The 20,312-nt window shown below is 44.1% G+C and overlaps 1 protein-coding gene across 5 annotated transcripts in view; it reads left to right on the forward strand.

The window, feature by feature from the left end:
• The window catches only part of Pag1 (phosphoprotein membrane anchor with glycosphingolipid microdomains 1), a 150,245-nt gene that overhangs the window by 72,394 nt on the left and 57,539 nt on the right, over positions 1–20,312 (forward strand). For 2 of the 5 annotated variants that reach the window (XM_052715782.1, XM_052715784.1), the window contains one exon: positions 17,543–17,634. The exons of 2 other annotated variants lie outside the window; for them this stretch is intronic. The gene's annotated coding sequence lies outside the window, so the exon portion shown is untranslated. Of the gene's footprint in view, positions 1–4,187; positions 4,332–17,542; positions 17,635–20,312 lie in introns of all 5 variants that reach the window. One more of the 5 variants, XM_052715783.1, reaches the window with a different exon arrangement.

The following is a 20,312-nucleotide window of genomic DNA, read 5'->3' on the forward strand; positions in this document are numbered from 1 at the left end:
GTTGCCGCTTCTGTTTGAGTGAGGGTTATGTTGAATTTGCTCAAGATTGAGTCCTTCGACAAGGAACTTCAAAGAGAGAGAATGGCCAGTCATAACCTATAGATTTTGTCATCCCTTCCAGTGAATCATGCCCAGAGATATCACTAAAAGAAACAAAATCAGTCTTTAATATTATGAGACTGTAAGGGAGGTCCATCTGGCATAAAGCCATAGTTAACTCTTCTCTGAATGCTTCAATACGGACTGCTATGTCTGTCAGTGATGCTTGGGCAAGGGTGATAAGAAAGTTGTGGGGCCTGGAGTAAACAGAGCATATCAGCCACCAGCTCCTTCCCCGAAAGTCTCGCTAGGAAGATGTGGACAGTCACATGCTATATGGTAAATACAAGGCACCATATGGATAAGAGCCAGGTTGTCTATCCTAGACCTGCCTGATTTGTTAAAAAGGGCTTCTTACAGAGTTCTGTTTTGTGAGATCCTGACTGCTGTGACTGTCTTGGCTTAGCCCAGAGATCAACAGACTTGCTATGTATAGAACCGGGCATGGCTTCCACTGTGGGGTTCTGGATTGTGGGGTGTGGGAGCCCGTTCTCGGGTTCCTCGTGGCTTTACCCAGCAGGTCCTCATAGAGGATGATTAGGACCACGGGCCTGAGTGCAGGTGTCTGAGATGGTCTGCACTTGGCTGTGCTGGGGGAGGAGGTCTTTTGCTCCACCCCTTGGCGTCTCTATAAAAACCCTGGGGCAGAGACAGTCGGGGGCCGTTGGAATAGGTTCCAGGCCCTCTCGAGGCTATCCTTTATTTTCTATCTGTTTATCTCTGCGATATTCTCCGCAATAATTCCTTCTATCTAATATTTCCTGCTGCTCGCACTCAAGAAAACTCTGGGGAACTGTGGGGGTGGTTGGGTAAACGCCCCACAGTGGGGTTCCCTTCTTGGCTCTCTTTGACCAAATGGGTATCTTAGTTCTTCACTAGATCGCAGCTGGCCGAATCCAGGGACTCTGTAATGCCAGAGAAAGAAGAGGGAACATGATGTTGTAAACAAAGGCAACATATGTCATCTAGTTTCTCTGTTCTACCTGGGCAAGAGACAGGGTGAGAGGGCCAGCTGTGTCAGCTTTTCCTGAAGAGACTACAGGATTTGTTTGCTCTTAGTGCAAGAGGCCTATTTTACATGCTTATGTGCGTATGTGCTTATGAAAAACATTAACTTGTTTTAATGGCAGTTTTGTGAACTTATGAATTTAATAAACCATTTGTGCTGGATAGTTTTATGTCAGCTTGACACATGCTAAAGTCATCTGAGAGGAGGGAACCTCAATTAAGAAAATGCCTCCATAAGATGGGCTGTAGGCAGACCTTTGGGGTGTTTTCTTAATTAGTGATTGATGGGGAGGGGTCTAGCCCATTATGAGTGGTGCCATCCCTGGGCTGCTGGTCCTGGGTTCTATCAGAAAGTAAGCTGAGCAAGCCATGGGGAGCAAGCCAGTAAGCAGTACTCCTCCATGGCCTCTGCATCAGCTTCTGCCTCCAGGTTCCTGCCCTGTTTGAGTTCCAGTCCTGACTTCCTTTGATGATGAACAGTGATATAGACGTGTAAGCCAAATAAACCCTTTCTTTCCTAACTTGCTTTTGATCCTGGGATTTCATCACAGCAGCAGAAACCCTATGTAAGACATCATCCTTTTTTTTTTTTTTTTTTGAAAATAGATTATTTTCTCATACAATATCTTGTTTATAGTTTCACCTCCCTCTACTCCTCCCAATCCCTCCCTACCCCTCCTCCGCTCCAGATCCACTCCCTTTCTGTCTCTCATTAGAAAGGAACAGGCGTCTAAGAGATAACAACAAAACAAGACAAAATAAAATATAGTAAGATGAAGCAAAAACTTTCATATTGAAGTTGGACATGACATCCCAGCAGGAGCAAAAGAGTCCCGAGAGCAGGAGTCCCATAAAAATACTAAGCTAATAGCTATTTTAAATATATATGTGTATGTATGTATGTATGTATGTATGTATGTATGTATGTATGTGTGTATGCAGATGACCTGGTGTAGACCCATGTCTGCCCTGTGCTTACTGCTTCAGTCTCTGTGAGCACATATGTGTTGTTCAGTTGATTCAGAGGGCTGTGTTCTCCTGGTGTCCTCTATCCCCTCTGAGATTCCATTTTTTTTAAAAGCAAGTTATAGAGATAGCATTCTCATGTCATGCAGTGCATTCACTTCCAGTGCCCAGTACAGTGGCTGTCAGTGTACCCAGAGGCACGCAACCATCGCAGTCAGCTTTAGAACATTTACCTAAACCCAAAAGCAGCTTTCACTGCCCCTGCTGTCCTCCCACCCCACCCACAAGTAAGTATCCCCTCCCCCCACCTACCTTAAGCACCCTCTGATTCCCTTCTGCCTCCATGGAACAGGCCAGGCAGCCCCTTGGAAACACTTACCTGGGATGGTTGTAGCTGTGAGAGTTTGCTGAATCTAATGGAAAAGTCTACAGTTTCTGCATGTGACTGATGAAAAGATTATGTATCACTGGGGATGATAACAAGCTGAAAATAGCCACGAATTCAGAATGGAGGAAAGTACTTTACAGGCACCGCCAGTTGTAGACTTCAGTCATTTGTTCTACCTCTTCGCACGAAGTGCTTTTAACAGACAAAATTTGCAATAAATAGCTTATCGATTTCATATTTTTAGGCCTCTGGTGTACTGTGTAGCAAAAGCCCCTGGGGACTTTCTGTGTATCGAATTTGATGGGATGGCTCCTCCCTTCTGAGAGGTTACGGCACAGTAGGGAGGGATGGATTTGCAAAAACAGGTGAGTACAAAATAAAGTCAGAGCCTCTTAACAGCACTTAACAGTGCGCATGGAAGGGACAGTCACTTCAGCGGGAGCCTTGTGAGGCAGAGCTCTCAGAAGCAGCTCCCGCAGAGGGCAGCACTAGAGCCCACGAAAGCATTAGGGAGGCTTGAACATGGGGAGAAGGAAATGGAGGTGAAGGTAGGACACATCGTAGGGCCTTGGGATGTGAGCAGATGACATAGCCGAGGGGTGATGGGAAAGGAAGGAAGGCACTGAGGAGAATCCTTTGAACTGTGAATCAGTCTCTAGAAAGTCCTGTGTGAAGTACCAAGAGCCCAGGCTTCACCTACCACATTCATTTCCTGTGACGGCTATGGCAAAGAACCACAAACCAGTGGTTCAGAATAATACTTCCTTTCCCAGAGTTCTAGAGTCCACAAGTCTGCAGTCAGGGTGCCTCAGAGAGAGCCATGTTTCTCTGCAGCTCTAGGGGAGGAATCTTTCTTTGCATTTCCAGCTGTGGTAGCCTCAGGTACTTCCCCTGTCTGCCCCTAGCATCATATAATGGTCTCCCCACACCTCTCACGTCACCTTCCCTCTATGTAGCTGGTCTCTTGACCTTTTTTCCTTCTGCCCGTCCATCATCCCTCTTCCTTTCTATACACACATCCAGCCATGCTTGATAAAAATCTTCTAGCCTGAAAATAGAAAGTCAAAGGGAACTCACTGGAGAAAAAGACTTCCAGATCAGATAAACGACTCCAAATAAGGAGGAAAGAGACGTTTTGCCAAAACCATCATGTGAAAATGTTCAGGCCCTGCTTATTTAGTTATCAAGAGTGTGTGAGCCAGGTAGTGTTGACAGCAGGAAGCCCGAAGCACACATGACAGCCGTGTTTCCGGCGTGAGCTGTTATATGCCTGGTGCTTTACAGCTGGTGAAGAGAACACTTCCTATGTTTGGAAATGGTGTGGGAATGAAGTGAGCTGCTCCCTTTAAAGCAGCAGTGTTCAGAGGTGGGACTTGGGGGAAGTGGTTGGGTCATGAGGCTGTCTGGCTTCATCAATATACTCAATCGATTCATGGATTTGATGGCATTATGAGGAGGTAGTGAAACTTAGGAGGTGGGAATGACCTGGAGAAAGTAGGCTACTAGAGATGCACCCTTGAAAGACAATGCTTTGTCCTTGACCCCGTCCTGTCTGGCTGTTTGCTTCCTGGCCGCTGTGAGGTGAGCAGCCTCCTCTCTCTTGGGCTGTCACTGATGTGGTTGATGTTCTGCCTCAGCTCTAGCCTGGAACAATGGGGCCACTAGCCACGGATTTCTGAAGCCAGACACAAAATAAGCCTTTCCTCCTTTTAATTGTTCCTCTTAGGTGTTTGTCACAGTGACAAAAACTGGCAAGCACATGCTTTATTTCCATGATGGCCTCACACCAGCCCCTGGAGGAAGAATAACTCAACCTCTTTAGGAAAGGGAACAGCAAATCCCAGGTCTCGGAGCCTCGCCAACACCGCAGGTACCATCTTTCACTGCCGTCCTGATGCCTGCGTATCTCAGCCAAACATCCTTGGTACCATCTAGATTTTTTTTCTTAGCTTATACCTTTCATATTAGCTCCCAAAAATCTTCTGTCAGCTACAGAGATTAGCAGTTTTTCTCATCTATGTTACTTATTTATGAAGTAGACTGGTCATTTGAGTAACAAGCTTGATAAATAATGTCCTTTAAGTAGGCCACCAATAATGTCTTACAAACTTGTATTTCATTTTGATAATGGTAATAATAACTTTCTCGTTCATCATACTAAATCAATGGATACTATCATAAACAATACAGAAAGTTCCACAGAAATAAAGTTTTGTTCCTAGCCGGATTTCAAGGCATTTCCTGGTGATTAATCTAAAAATGTTAGTACCTAGTCTAGAAATATTGTCCATACTTCTTCATAAGAAATAGTTGTTACAGGCTAGAGAGTTGGCTGCCTGGGTAAAACATGTGGACTTGAGTTTGGATCCCCAGCACTCATATAAAGAGCTGGATGGTAGCACTGTGACCCCCACACTCAAGACAGGTGTTGGGGAGAAGACAGGCTGGGCTAGCCTTTCTGTGAGCTCCAGTTTCAATGAAGAAAACTTGTCTCAAAAATGAGGGTGGAAAGGAGGAAGATAGTTAACATCAGCTTTTGGCCCTCTTGTGCTCATACACATGTGGCCACATGGACTCACACATACCACACACACACACACACACACACAAATAAATAGCTGTTAATTGTTTTACTAATTCTTCCCAAAGTTCTAGAATCCATAATCTGCAGTCAAGGCGTTTCAGAGCCATGTTTCTCTTGTAACCTCTAGAGGAGGAATCCCCATGCTGTCCACAGCTTCTTGGTCTGAAGGAAGAAGGCAGAAAAAAATAGTTACTAAATATATTGTATACAAGACAGAGAACTATAACCCCAAAGCCGGTCATCTTCTAGAAGTGTTGATGTAATAGACACAGCAGTCTTCCCTCCTACCATGCTATCACAGAGATGAACGGCACCGTTTGTAGGAGAGTGGTGCTTAGAACAAATTCAGGGGCACAGCTGCCCCTGACTAACACTGGTCCCCCCACGGACCCTGCTCCCAAGCTGGTGGGCTCTCTGCTTGCAGCATCCCTTTCAAACAACACCCAAGGCTTGACGAAATGGCATACCAAGTCCCTGGTTGCTCCAGATCTGAGGTTCATTTTGCTACAATGCACCTTTCTGATTTCTTTCTGTGGTGGTTTTATATAGTTTTTCTCACCTTTGCTACTTAACTATAGGGCGGTTGCCATAGTAACACCTGTTGATAGCAGACTGCAAAGAAAACTGAATGCCATTTGCAGAAGGAAGCTGCTGCTGTGTTCTTGCTCCTTACTCAGACCAAGGGATGCTTTCTTTCTTTCTAATCTTGTGAGCGATACCTGTTTCCTTCATGTTGGCAGGTGGTTGAAACTGTTCTTTGCAGTTTCCATTTTACACGCTAAGCTGCGGCTACGTCACCCTCTGGAGTGTTTTGTTGCCTGGTGGTTTTGCTGACTATAACACAAGTCATGTCTTTATTAATTTTTACATAGTTTTTGTTAGATTTTTCTTTCTGTAAATGACCTATTCCGCTCTGTAATCCCCTTATTGGGCTGATTTTTCATGGGTTTTTTTTTTTTCTGAGTCTTTTTTTTTTAATTCAGAAATTCTTTTATTCATTTTGCATACCGATCACAGATTCCCTCCCTTCCTCCTTCTCCTCATGCCTTCCCCCTCAACACCCCCCCATTCCCTGCTCCAACAAGGCAGGGTCTCCCATGAGAAGTCCGCAGAGCCTGGTGCATTCAGTAGAAGCAGGTCCAAGCCCCTCCCCCTGCATCAAGGCTGTGCAAGGTGTCCCACCACAGGTAGTGGACTCCAAAGAGCCAGAAAGAGGAAATCAAATGTATTTACCGTTAACAGCTTTGTAGAGGTAAAAGAAACATACAGTTTAGTTCTCTTATTTGGTGTATAGCATCTACTAGTTTCTAGTATCTGTCTGTCCTCCTGAAACTGTTATACTGTTGTTGAACAAACACCGTCTGTTCAGTGGATCTTGGGAAGCAGTTAGTGGGAAGGAAAGTGATGGGAGAAGGGTACTTTATTACCATGGGCAAACTGGGCAGAGGAAGACAGATCCAAAGAGTGTTGTCCCTAAAGGGCCATTGCTCACTAGAACTTTCAATTAGTGACCCTTTCTCAGATTTGTAGAACCTAGAACATGTGTAACCTTCAAGTAAGTTGAGAGTGTGTATCAGAGACATGAACTGATACTCTTGCATCTGCCCAAGGCCAAAAATGGACTTCCTCAAATGTCCTGTAAAAGTATTTTGATTGTAGCTGTCAGCAAAGATGACCCTTCAGGAGTTCAAACTCTTGCTGCAGGAAACCATGGCTCTCACTGTATAGTCCTGGCAGTCCTGGAACTCACTGTGCAGACCAAAGTGGCCTCGAACTCCTAGAGATCCACCTGTCTCTGCCTCCTGAGTGCTGCAGTTAGTGGTGTGTGCCACCGTGCCAAGCTACAGCCTGTTTTAATTCTCTCCTTTTCTTCTTTATTTCCTCCCTTTCACGCCCTCTTCCATGGTCACTTGGGTGGATGTACATTCCATCTTTGATGGGGTAGCCAGGCAAAGGGCTGCAAATAGTAGAACATAGATTTCCTCTGTCATTTAAAATGTCACCAAACAACTAGGAAATAAAGCTAGGCTTATATGTGATGGTCATTAGCTCTACAGATGTATTAGAAGAAATATATTTTACGTGTTAAGTAAAAAGAAGAGATTCTTTAAAAAGAAATACACTAAAGAAACCACACATCATTAGTGTTGTTTTACTGAAGCTGAGATGTTTCAGGGCCATGCCCCATTTAAGTGGGCATCTGGGCCCAGCTGGTCTGGGTGCAGCAATACAGCAACCTTTGGGTGAGGGGTTTCATTTGATTGCAGAACAAGTCCTTGTCACCACCAGAGTTAAAGGTCATGAAACATGGTCGTAGGGATTCTGCTCCGGGCTCCGATCCTAAAGTGCTACGTGGTCCTCGGTGGTCCTCGCTGAGCCTTGGTTTCCTTCTCGCTACCATTCAGAGCTGAGCTATCATGGAGTTTGCTCTCGGCTCTAAAAGTATCTTAAGCTTACTCTGAAATGGGTACAAGTCCTGAGGAACAGAACACAAACACCATTACACACCAAAGATGAAGGAAATGTCGGAAACCCAAGTAGTCTCAGAACTGTGAACACTAGATGACTTTTCCGAGAAGAGACAGCATGAACAGAGTGGAATCACAGAAAACAAATGGGCACTCACCTACCGTGTGCAAGGCCTAGGTTCAGTCCCCACTACCAAAATGAACTAACCGTGATCTAACATGTTTATGCAGTATGCTCTAGTAGAGTAGAAGCAGTTCTCAGAGAATTCCAGCCAGCCCGAAGTCTTGTGGGGTCCTTTCATAACTATCTCACAATTATAATTATGGAATTTTCTCTTCCATCCTGCTGCATGTTGTTTTCATAATTAGGCCTGCAAGCTAGTCCTGAAAATGATGTTTAAAAATGCACGCTCCATCTTTGAAATGGTATAATGAATGATGTGAACCTGCCTGCTCCTTCTACGTTCCTTTGAATTTCTATAATTAAGAAACAGCAGCAGCAAGGTGGCTGTGTCAGCCTTGATGTGAGGGCTATAATGCCCTGAGCATCACCTGCCTCACCCTCCCCTCTCTGCCTCAAAGGTGGGATGGGATGGTAGGAGGTGTGGCTGTTTTTCCATGCATTGGTTCTGACAGTTTCCCAAGGCCGCCATAACAAAGTGGCCCAGAGTGTGTGGCTTGGGTGACAGCGATAGCTTGTGTCAGCTCTCCACGCTGGGGCTAAGATCCAGGGGTCAGCGAGGCATGCCGCTGCAGTGGCTTCAAGCAAGTGTGCCCGGCCTCTTTCACTCTGCAGCACCTTGATTTAAGGCAACCAAGTCTCAGTTTGGATCATGTTCTCCCGGTGTGTGTGCATGACTCTGGATCTAGGGGTGTGTGTGTGTGTGTGTGTGTGTACATTTTTGCCTAGACAACTGAACCTCTAATGGTCTTAGAAAGGTAGCAGGTAAGTGTGTATACTTGGATATACACAGTTCTGTAGATGTAACCAACGGTCTTATTAAATAAGAAACACAGAGCCAATTCAGAGAAGAAAGCCAAGAGGTCAGAGCTAAGAGCCTCACCCTTCCTGATTCAGGGATCCTCTTCAGCCAAGAGAGCTCTCTGAAAAAGGGGCCTACTTCTGTGTGTATGTCTTTATATACTCTAGCTGTTCTGCCTTCTCATTGGTTGTAAACCCAAACATGTGACTGCCTCATCACTGCCTGAATGTACCGCCCTCCAGGTCCTTAAAGGCGTGCGCCACCGCCGCCGCGCACTTTCTATGGCTCTAATAGCTCTGACCCCCAGGCAACTTTATTTATTAACATACAATTAAAATCACATTTCAGTACAAGTAAAATACCACCACACAGTTCAGCAGTATGAGTGTGTCACCCTGCAGAGCTATAGCTTCCTCTTCAATTCTTCTAAACACACCATGTCTGACTATTCATGACACAGCCCATATGCACCGAGCTCTCACTGTTTACTGCATGGCTCCACTGGGGTGCTTGAGCACACATTGGTTCATGCATTGTTTACCTTCAGATGAATTTCCTTGTCTTCCTCTGAGATACTAAGCATGACATCTTACTGAATGTATCAGAATCGCCAAGTTCAACTTAGGTCATCAAGTAATTGTTTCCCATCAGAGAATGGCTGGGGTGTCCTGCATGTGGTGACACCTCATAGAACAAGCCCTCTGTGATGTCTGCAAGCAGTGTGAAAAGAATGTGCTTGAAGTGTGTGTGTGTGTGTGTGTGTGTGTGTGTGTGTGTGTGTCATTGTGTATACAACTCCCCCTTGTATCTGAGTGGGTTGCTTAGGACATACACACTCACAAATACCCAAATCTGCTGATGCTTATTTCTTATATAAAATGGCATAGTATTTGCATAGAACTTTGTACATCCTCCAGGATCCTTTAAATCTTCTTTGGATATAACACCTAGTGGACCATGAGTGCTCTGTAAGTAGTTATTCTACTGTATTGTTTAGAGACATCAAAAAAAAAACTGTTCAGTAATGATGCATTTTTTAATATTTTGATATTCTGTTTTCATTCAGCAACTGGTTGAATCCATGTATACAGAGGATTGGAGAGAGAGAGAGAGAGAGAGAGAGAGAGAGAGAGAGAGAGAGAGAGAGAGAGAGAGAGAGAGTTGTTAAATAACATACTCTAAGAAGTCCTGAGTTTGGACAGATGCCTGCTGTAGACTGTTATTGTTGTTTGTTTTGCTCTTTTTTGGGGGGCGCCACCCAGCTCCCAAATAAATTACATATGGAGGCTTATTATTACTTATTAAATGCCCAACCTTAGCTTGGCTTATGTCTTGGCAGCTTTCCTTAACTTAAATTATCCCATCTACCTTTTGCCTCTGGGCTTTTCCCGTTCTCTTACATCAGTAAATCTTACTCTTACTCTGTGGCTTGCTGTGGATCTGGGTAGCTGGCCCCTGGAGTCCTCTTCCTCCTCTGACTACTTCTTTTTCTCCCAGAGTTCCCCTTCTATATATCCTCTCTGCCTGCCAACCCCACCTGTTTCTCTTTCCTGCCTCGCTATTGGCTGTTCAGCTCTTTATTAGACCTTCAGGTGTTTTACACAGGCACAGTAACACAGCTGCACAGAGTTAAACAAATGTAACATTAGCAAAAGTAACACACCTTAAAATAATATTCTACAACAGACTATGGAGTTTAATGGAGGCCAGGACTATGGAGTTTTATGAGAATAACTGAACTTAAGTTGTTTATAAAAAGGGCTGTAGCCAGTTCACTGATTAATGTGTGAACAGTGAACTAGTTAAGCTATAACCAATTGACTTGGGGCCATGCTGGAGCCTTCCCTGTATCTCATTGCTGTATAATTAGTGTCTGATTAGATTGGTGCTCAAGGTTCTCAGAACCTGCTCTGGTTCAGGAAGCTGTATTTACTGGAAATCAAGTTTTTGTTTTATCTTGCCTGAGAAACTCAATTTAATTGATCTAAGGAATTTTCCTTTTACCAATTTGTGTGTGTGTGTGTGTTATACATTTATAAAGATGGTGATAGATATCTAGTCTGTGTGTGTCTATATGGAGACAAAGAATACAGTTACTTCATGGTCCATTTCCTAAATGTCAGCCAGCCCTACTGCCTATTCGCACAACCTTCTGAAACTCAGGCAACTTTGCAGACCAGTCTTTGAAATGTGGAGGCCTATGAGCAGAGCCTCATCACATCATCGCCTGTATCCACCACCCCACACCCCCACCCCCTCACCCCCACCCACACACACCCGCCGCACAGGTAGCCTGCCTAGGGTCCACGCAGCACAACTCGTTCTGTGGCTCCACAAGAACAGCCAACACGTTCCCTGCTACCCGGCTGGCATGGGCTGGCACTTAGCGTGTAGATGCTCGTGCAGTTGAGGGTGTCAGAGGTGTCTCTGTCCTGATTTTCAGCTCCAGAGTCTGCACTTACACCACTTCTAAGAAGAAAACGTCATTCTTGCCCGTCTCCCTTCTACACTCATACAACTCTGCTTCCTCCAGCCCTTGGGTGAGCTAGAGATTAACCCTTGAGTGCAGCAACAGAAAACAGAAATTAGAGAAGTTATTTCTTATCAGGACACATCTGAAGGCTGACCTGGGGCTGTGATAGACAAGTCTGCATTCTCGCTGCCCTGTCGGGAAGATGCCCATCGCTATGAGACAAAGTCAACCCGAAGCCAGAAGCTGATAAATGGCAGTGAATTCTCGGTGCAAAAAAAGACGTTTCTGTGCCGTAGGGAATGGGCAGGACTGGGAAAGAGGAGATTTTATATTCATAAGAAAGGTAATAAAATTGACAGATGAATGAAGAAAGTGAATGAAAAGTGGCTTTCCCATTGCTTTGTGACTGTTCCGTGTGTATTTCCATTCTCTAAAAGAGTATTCTTTTAAATTGGATTGAGGGGTCAGGCCTTATTATGTAGCCCAGGCTGGCCTTGAACTCTCCATCCTCCTGCCTTAGCCTCCTGATGCTAGCATGTGCCATCTGCTTACCTTGAGAAAATTCTTAAATATTTTTTTTTGCTACCAACTTGTAAAGGTCATGAGCAGAAACATTTTCTGTATTTTCTGATCTCCAAAGCAGCATGTCATTTCTGAAACTAGCATTCACATGCTGGTGTCTGTGCCACTGGCTTTCTGTCCAGATACCTAAGAAGTATGCTGTAGACTTCCCCTAAATGCTCACATTTGCATATTCTAGCCTAGTCTGTTCTTTACCAGCCAGGAGGACTGGTTTCCTGTTAAGCGCTCTATCACTTTCATTATTTCTCTCCTAGTATTAAAACTGCAAGGGATCCATCGCCAAGCCACACTTGTGATACATGCTCACAGATAAGGTTTGTGTTAATGTGTCATTTTATCTCTTTCCAAGTAATAGGCTTATAAATAGAAAGCTTTTGCTTATAAAATGCCAATTGTTTACGACTAGACCTTGGCATTAGAATGGTACCTGTCTTCCCAAGGTCTGGAGACTGCAGATAGTATAAAAATATGTATTCAAGGATTCTTATCATCAACTCCCTAAAATTCAAGAAAGCATATTATTCTTGGGGAGATTATTTTATTAAACTGAACCTTTGAGAGGATTTCCAGAAGGAACTATTGTCCCAGTGTCGTCTTTATAATCTTTTTGATGACTTAAAAAAAACACCCTGACATTCCTAAGCCATCTCATCCTCATGGTGGCCTCTGCAGGGCCTCTGTCAACTATCCTTTCTCCCCTTTTCCATTTCTCCGTTTGCCACAAGGAAAATAAAACAGGAAAACCCCCTCCTCTTAATGGCCTGCCGCTCTGCATCCATCAGGGATTTCAGCTGTTTGAGTGCAGGAACAATGAAGCAGGAGCATCAGATGATGGCGTGAAGACAGCAACTGTGAACAGGGAATGCAGTGACCACCAGGGAGGCTGAGCTTGTGGCCAGCAGGATGGGGAGGGGAGAGAGAAACAGCTGGGGAACTGGTAGGAGATAGACGGCAGCAGGGAACAGGAAAAGCTTAGTGAGGGCAGGCAATGCCAGCAGCCTGCAATGAGACTCCTGGAATGCCGGCCGGCGTAGGGCACTGGTCCCTCCACTGCACAGCCGTTGGCAGCCTGTTACTTTGTCTCTCGCTGCCCCTGCATTGCCGAGCCACTGAGCAGTTAACACTGTTGTCTCACAGGATTGCTGAAAAGGACTGAATATTGACATTTGATGGACAGGAATATCTGTTCTGTCTAAAATAGAGGGAGATCTCTCTAATTTATTGTTAATTTGTTAAACCCATCACAGAATGCCAATGGACTAATGGGAAGTAGCATGCATTAGTTTATGGATTTTTTTTTCTTTACCAAAAATCTATCAAATTGCTGACATTCATCATCTTGACAAATTGGGGATGTGTATAATTAACTGGATTAATAGCTGATTTAGTAGGCATATCCCAGAGGAGCTGATTAATAAATTGCTACCTCCCAGGGAGGCTCTTGGAGTTTTAGACTAATCCCATTTTAGTCAACGTTAGGCCTCATCTGGGTGAAACTCCATCTGCTGCTAAAAACTGTGAAAGATGGCCACCCAATGGCGCAGTGCAGGAAGCAGGAGCACTCTGGCCTTTAGCTCTGCACCCCAAAGCTGAGACGCAGAACTGCCCTGGAGACTGTGTAAGCAGCCTCTCCCCAGTCCAACTGCAAAAGCCTCAGGAAGGAGAGATGGGGCTTAGCCACAGAAGGAAGTTCACATTTTGTTTTAGCTAAGATGCTGTCTACAACAGGATAATATAGCTGATAAGAAGCTGCTGTGACCTTTGCCTTTCTGTATAAAGAATGATATGCAAGGCAGTATAGACCAGGGCTCTGTACTCCGACTTGACCAGCCACATTCAGTGGAGAATTGCCTTTGAACTGCTCAAGGAGAAGAAAAAAAAAAAAAAAAAAAACCCACAAAACCGAAACGGGAAGTGTCCGCCCCAGGAAGTCTCTTCCTGCCTGCCTTCCCTCTCTCCTCACCACTTTTTCTCACACACATCATCGTGCCTTCCCCAAAACTGAATTGGTGGTGACTAAAACATGAAGTATTGAGGCTGTTTAATGTGTGCTGCTGGTGGAATGCACCACAGATCACATTCACTGGGCCTCATCCATGGTGGATGCTTGCTCAGTATTGGTGGAATTCATTTGTTCAGTTGTGGTTTCCCATGCTGAGATGATATTGTCACTGACCACTGAGAAGACTTTTGATGCCAGACCAGGCCTTTTATCAAATGCAGATCTCCTACCACAGGTCCCAGGGTCCCCAAATTAAATCATTCCCATGGCTCTGAGCAGCTTTAGGCTGAGCAAGCTTTCAGGTGTTTTGCAAGCATATCACAAACTCCTTGTTTGGACCTTCTTGGGAGTATCACTATTAATGTTCAGAACCTGTTGCCAGTCATAAGGAAGCTGTCCGTAGAATAAGTGTAGAAAAAAATGATGCTGATCCTCACATTCCACAGGCTCTGTGGATGCAGATGCAGAGGAGCAGAAAGATGAGTAGATACCTGGTTTGGGGCATCCTAAAATCCCACAGGACAGAAGAGCTATTAAGTTGAAAGTGTGGGCTTAGTTTGAGTCAGTCCTCCTTTGCAGTGTACACATGTACAGATAGCCACACACACGAAAGGAGCCCCGAAGGACCACCATGTCAGTGAGGACTCTACTCAGGGCAGTTCACACACGACCATTTGCCATGGAGCTAGGTGCTCTGCTTCAGCTCAAGTTTGCCACAGTTCTTTGAGAGTGATCTGGAAAATATTATAATGTCTACATCTTGTGGAATATTTTTTCAGTAAGAACTTTACTGAGCTATAATCTACATAGCATACAATCATCCATTTAAACGATGCAGTTTAATGGGTGTTAGCATAGAGTAATGCAAGCATTGTTTGCAGAACATTTCCACCACGGTGCCTACCTCCCATCTTCCCCAACTCTAAGCAGTCACTCTTTCTCTAGGCACCCAGCTTTATTTATTTGATCATTTTTGGACATTTCTTATCAATGGGATCCCATAATATTCAGGATCACTGGCTTCTTTCCCTCACCATGTGTTCAGAGGGCATCCATGTTGAACCTATGTCAATATGGCATTCCATTCTACATGTGACTGTGTGTTTACCATTTTTGTCTCCGTTCATCAGCTGATGGACACATGGGTGGTTCTGGTTTGAGGCTGTGATGAATCATGTTGCTCTGGACCTCTGTGTACAAGCTTTTGTGTGGATTTCTGTTCTTGCTTTTCTTTGTTCTATTTAGGAGTAGAACCATTGGATGAGATGATAGTTCACGGTTAATACTTTCAGAGAAGTTTGAGACTCTTTGGAAAGTGGATGATCGTCTTGCACTCTTAGCAGAGCGGCTGCAGGTTCAGATTTCTCCACATCCTGCCAGCACACATTACTCTTAGCGTTTAGTTCAGACCCGTGAGGCAGCATCTCATTGTAGTTTACACTTGCATTTCTTTGATGATGGCATTGACCATCTGTGAATTCATCGGTCCTTTTATAACTTCTTTTGGAGAAATGCCTATCTAAGACTCTTTGCTCGTTTGGGACTTGGATATCGTATTTCCTTTTAAGAGGTTTTATATATTCTCACTACATTTCCTTTATCATAAATAGGCTTGCAGCTATTTCTCTTCTCTGGGATGTCATCTTTATTGTACTTAGTGTTTTCTAAAGCTCATAACTTTTTATTTTATATTTTATTGATTGTACACTTAGCATCATATCAGTAGCTTTGGCCAAATCTGATCTCATGGAGATTTACCTGGTGTTTTCTTTCACAGTAGTTTGTTTTGTTTTGTTTTAGGTTTTTTTTTTTTTTTGTGGTTTTACCTCTTACATTTATCATCTCAACTTAACTTTAGTATCACGTGAACTCAGGATTCCACTTTCTTGCCTATGGCTGCTACCTATCCCAGCCCTGTTTGCTAAAGTGATTGCTCTTTCTCCATTGGGTGGTTTGGGCACTTCTGTTAAAAGGCAATTGACCATGTAAATAAAGGAATGTAAATCTATGGGTTTGCTTGCATGGGTGGTAATTTTTTTCCCATTTAATCTGTATGTCTGTCTGTCTTTGTGATAACACCACTATCTCCATCACCTTGTTTCCCTGGAATATTTTTAACTCATGCTCTAGCTATTTTGACAGTGCAAAACTATGCACCACCCTAGACTGTTCAGTTTTTAAGTCAGACTCTTCCTTCACATCTAGTAAAAGAAAACTCATTTTGATTTTATTTGTATGTGTTTGTGATATTAGGAATTAAACCTAGACCTTTGAGCATACTACACAGTGCTCTACCACAAACTCACAAACTGCATCCCCAGCCCTGAAATACTATTTCTAATATGCATTGACAGAATTTCACATTTGAAAACAAAAACAAAACAACCCTGACCTGAAGCCATTGGACTTGGATAATTAACCTTGCTCATCTTTCTGACTAATTCAAAAGAGTTTTCTGAGCTTGGGCATTGACATAGAGAGGCCAAGAGGTGATTAGAATCTGCATCTAAATCCATGTGCATGGCAGGAGCCTGGGAGGAGGTTTGACTGGAAAGCTAATGAAAGAGTAGAACAATATCACTAGAATTCACTTAGCCCAGGAGCACTTCACCCAGCACAGCCTTGTCCCTCCCACTTTGTGTGATTGACAGAGAGAGACCTGGAGTTGGGTTAGAGGAAGAAGACAGCCCGTGATTGTGCCTCTCGTTCTGATCTTTTTAGATTTACTTTAGAAATAAGAAAATAATAATGTAGCTGAATGCACTGGCAAACAAAAGGCAGCCTTTCTCACTTGACAACTGGCAGGGAAAGAATAGTTACACCTTAATACAATATATACAATATGAATAATGTGTTGATTCTGCAGCAGAAGAAAGCAGCACTCAGAAATGATCAGTCCAAAAGAACAACAGTTAATACAAATCCGGGTTCTACGACTGAATGTTAAACAATACAGAATTTGCACCTCAGTCTGCTAAAGTAATTAAGAAGCTCTAGATCTTGGTCAGCAGTTGGAATAGTCTCATGAGAATAAACTCTTCATTTCCACTCCATTCTTCTCCTCTTCTCCCTCGCCCGGCCCCCAACATGGTTGTCTCATGTAAAGTAAGTGTTCAAGGGCCAGAGAGGCAGTTCATCAATTCTTCCAGAAGACCCAGGTTTGGTTCCTCAAAACTTCCTGCAAATCCAGCTCCAGGGGCTCCAGCACTTCTGCCAGCCTCCACGGACACCCCCACACGGCACACACATGCACACACATACACATGAATAAATATTTTCAAAGATAAAACTAGGTATTCAGTACCAAAGAGATTTGTTCAAAAATAGGAAGTAAAGCAAAGAGGAAAGGGAGGCGGGAGAAGGGCTGGCCAAAACTCTAGAGTCGACCAGTGACAGGATGTGGGAGCTGATGAGTGGGAAAGACTGGGGGAGTCTTCTGGGAGTTGCCTCCCTTTCTGAGAATCTTTCTCATTTCCATGGTGGGGTGCTGATGGAATGATAAAGGATTAGATCTACAGGCTCTTGGGTCTTGATGTATGCACCACACCACCACAGCTTCCTTTCCATCAGAAAATTTCAGAATTGAGTCATAGCTTACCTTGCCAAAAAGTATGAATGTTCTTTTCATATAAATACTGTGTTTTACCTCAAATGTTGGTAACTGTTACTTGATCCTAATTGTACTAAGTAACATACAGATTTATCTGTCACAAACTAGGAAGACTTGCAGGAAAAAAAAATAAATTGCTTTATATTGGATCAAATAATAATGTGGCTCTTGTTTCAGAGGGGAAAAATTGTATGTATTCACTGCTGTTGGTACGTTTGCCTGTTTAGAAGTTAAACCTGCAGCCTCCTTAGAGAGGAATGCAAAGCTCCATGTCTGGTAAACAGGCCAGGGTTTTTCCAGTAAGCTGGCAAGTGTCTCTCACAGCCTATCCATACGCCTTCCCTGCCCCCCAACATTCTTTCTTTCTTTTTGGTTGCAGGCCAAGAAAGGAGAGGGGCTCTCCCATAACAACATTTGAACGGGACACATTACTAGAACTCAGAAATACTTTTGGACAAGCACTCCTCCAAGGTAAATATTGCCATTGAGGAAGAACGAGCACATGGTCAGCATTCTCAGATGGCGGTGGCGGCGGGACCGCACACACAGAGCTTTGATTGTCTAGTCTAGTGCAGACTTGGACTGTGTGAGAGAAAGAAAGGAGGGCTGTCGCTGCTTCCTGCAGCCTGGCTAAGTGTGTCACCAAGAGAGCACCATCTCACCCTGGGAGATCATGGGACAGGTCGCCGGCAAGTGTGTGGGAAAAGAGGAGGGGAGCGGGCCTGTGTGTTTAGACTGAAAGTAGTGTTCATTCCTTTATGACGAAAGAGTTGAGTGATTCTAATTAAAGGTCAGATAAAGTATATGTTCTGCACATGTCATACGGGGGGCGGGGGGGGGGGGGGGGGGCGCCTAGACCATTATACTCTGCACCAACTACGACAACAAATAAGAAAAGTTTTAAGAAATCTCTATTCTTTTCTGAAAATGTACACCAAGTAAGCCTTTCATTGATTTGTGTGCAAAATGCTTTCTAAATGTCTCATTTTGGAAGATTGTGTACTTAATGCCTCTTCTGAAGAGGAGCCGTGGAGGGGGAGACATAGACAGTCCTTGGGACCGGAGCAGAGTGGGCCAGCCTTGTCTTACATCCAGGGGAGTAGCTCCAGGCTCTTCCTCCATGAATCATGAGCTTAGCAGACACCACGGCTTACGGGAAGCAGTAGAGCCCACACTCACTTTCACACTTGTGCCTCAGCTCCTGGTATCCTCACACAAACCTCTGGGCAGTCCCTCTGCTGCTGTTTAGTTTGTAGCAAAAGGCTATTTTCGCTAAGCCCTGAGATGTTGCTTGATGAGCCCTTCCTCCTTTTTCCTCACAAAAGTGTCTGTGTGCTCAAATCCAGAGGGATAAGACAATATTCGATGGGAATTAAAACCTACTTGTCCACTTTCTTTGATTAGAAGATAATTCACAGTTAGTGTTGGTCCACCCTTGGTGTTCTGAAAAGCCGTTTCAGATTGGCAAGAGGAGAGCCACGTTCTGTCCTCCCCTCCCCAGGCTGCTCTCCTCGGAAGGCTTGTGGGGAGTGGAGGCTGTACATTAGAGGAGAATTTTGTGATACTATTCATTCTCGGCTCTGACAGAGAGGACATTGTTTGCTCACTGTAATAGTCTTGGCAGGAGCCTCTGCTGTGCATACAGAATGGGAAACGGCAGAGCAGTGGGAAACCTCAGAATTCTAAGAAACACATCAGCTTAGGGATTTTTTAAAATATATTTTAATAGCTTCTCATTACCAAGATGCAAGTTATAATTTGGGAAACCGTTTTCCTTGCTTCCTTTCTTTGCCCTGCATTATGCATGTCTTACAAAGAGAGGTCCTTATGAGAGCAGTGTACCCATCTCAATACTGCAGCATCAAGAATTTCAATCCTAGAAATTTAGAAAGACTTCCTGCACGTTCCAGACAGCCTTTGATGCTGCTCCGTGTACTGTAGCACGCATACCATTGCCGGTGATGTTAATCTGAAGCTCATGGAAACAGTTATGTGCCCCCTGAATAAGAGAAAAAGCACATTTAAAGGTGTGCAGAGAGTAAACACTGCATGGCAAGGGGCATGGAGAGGGTGCCACCCATGGTGCTTAGAACCTGGAAGGCACCAACTGGAGAAGGAAGCGGTCAAAGTCTCTGCGGTCTGGACTGGATACTGCCAGGGCAGAAATACAGACTCGAGCTGAGGTCAGGCCTGAGTTTAGAGCTTGTCCCCAAGCTTGCCATGAGATTGTCCCTCATTCCCCAGTCTTGCCAGATATGTAGAAGAATAACCCCTTCGAATATTTCCCCCAGCTACTGCATTTTATAAATCAGGAGATTTCTCAGTGTGCAGTTCTGATAGCGTCGGCCCTCAGATCATTGCAAACCCTCCCGGCTTTTGAGGTCACCTATGTAAAGACTCATCTTACACAGTCAAGGCCCACCTTTCACTTGACCGCCAGTGACATGACTAATGAAAATTATTTGTTTTGTTGTTTTTAAACTTTCCAGTATTTGTTGATAATCTTTTTGAAGATATGCTTGTATTTCTCTTTTTTCTAAAACATATATTTTAATTGTTTTTTTTAATTTTTTCTGATTATAATAGGAAGAGGGCAGGAGCTAAAGCTCAGTAACAGCGTAGATGCCTCATATGCCCGAGGACCTATGTTCAATCCTTAGACTTACAAACCACAGTAATAAATAAGAATGATGATAAATAGACAAAAAATAGAAGAGTGCATTAATATGACAGTGTTTGGGACTGAACAACAGAGAAATCAATAAAAATAACTAAGATCTTCAGCAACCTCCCTCCCTTCCTTTCTTGTTTCCAGTTGATGCATTTTAGTTTATCAGTTTTTAATATAAATGTTGTTGTTTTTAACAATTGAGTAGAGGATTGCTGAGGGCATGGGGTAGATGCCCTTGGCATCTCTAAGATGCTGTTGTACGAGGGCATCCTAGAGAGCTGTGTCACTCCTGCCTGTTGGGAAGTCTGTGGAGGCTGCTTAGATGGCAAGGCTGTCTACAGAGGACCTGGTGGCAGGCCCATCATGACTCTGGCATCCATGGCATCCAAGAGAAACCCATTTGTTTCTCTTGAGTCTGAAACCCCCAGTACCACTATACCCGGGGCCTGAGCATTGTTACTGTTGACACCTGGTCTCC

This window comes from Peromyscus californicus, unplaced genomic scaffold (genome assembly GCF_007827085.1).
Source record: "Peromyscus californicus insignis strain IS unplaced genomic scaffold, ASM782708v3 Scaffold_5__1_contigs__length_169319896, whole genome shotgun sequence".
NCBI classification, from domain to species: Eukaryota; Metazoa; Chordata; class Mammalia; order Rodentia; family Cricetidae; genus Peromyscus; species Peromyscus californicus.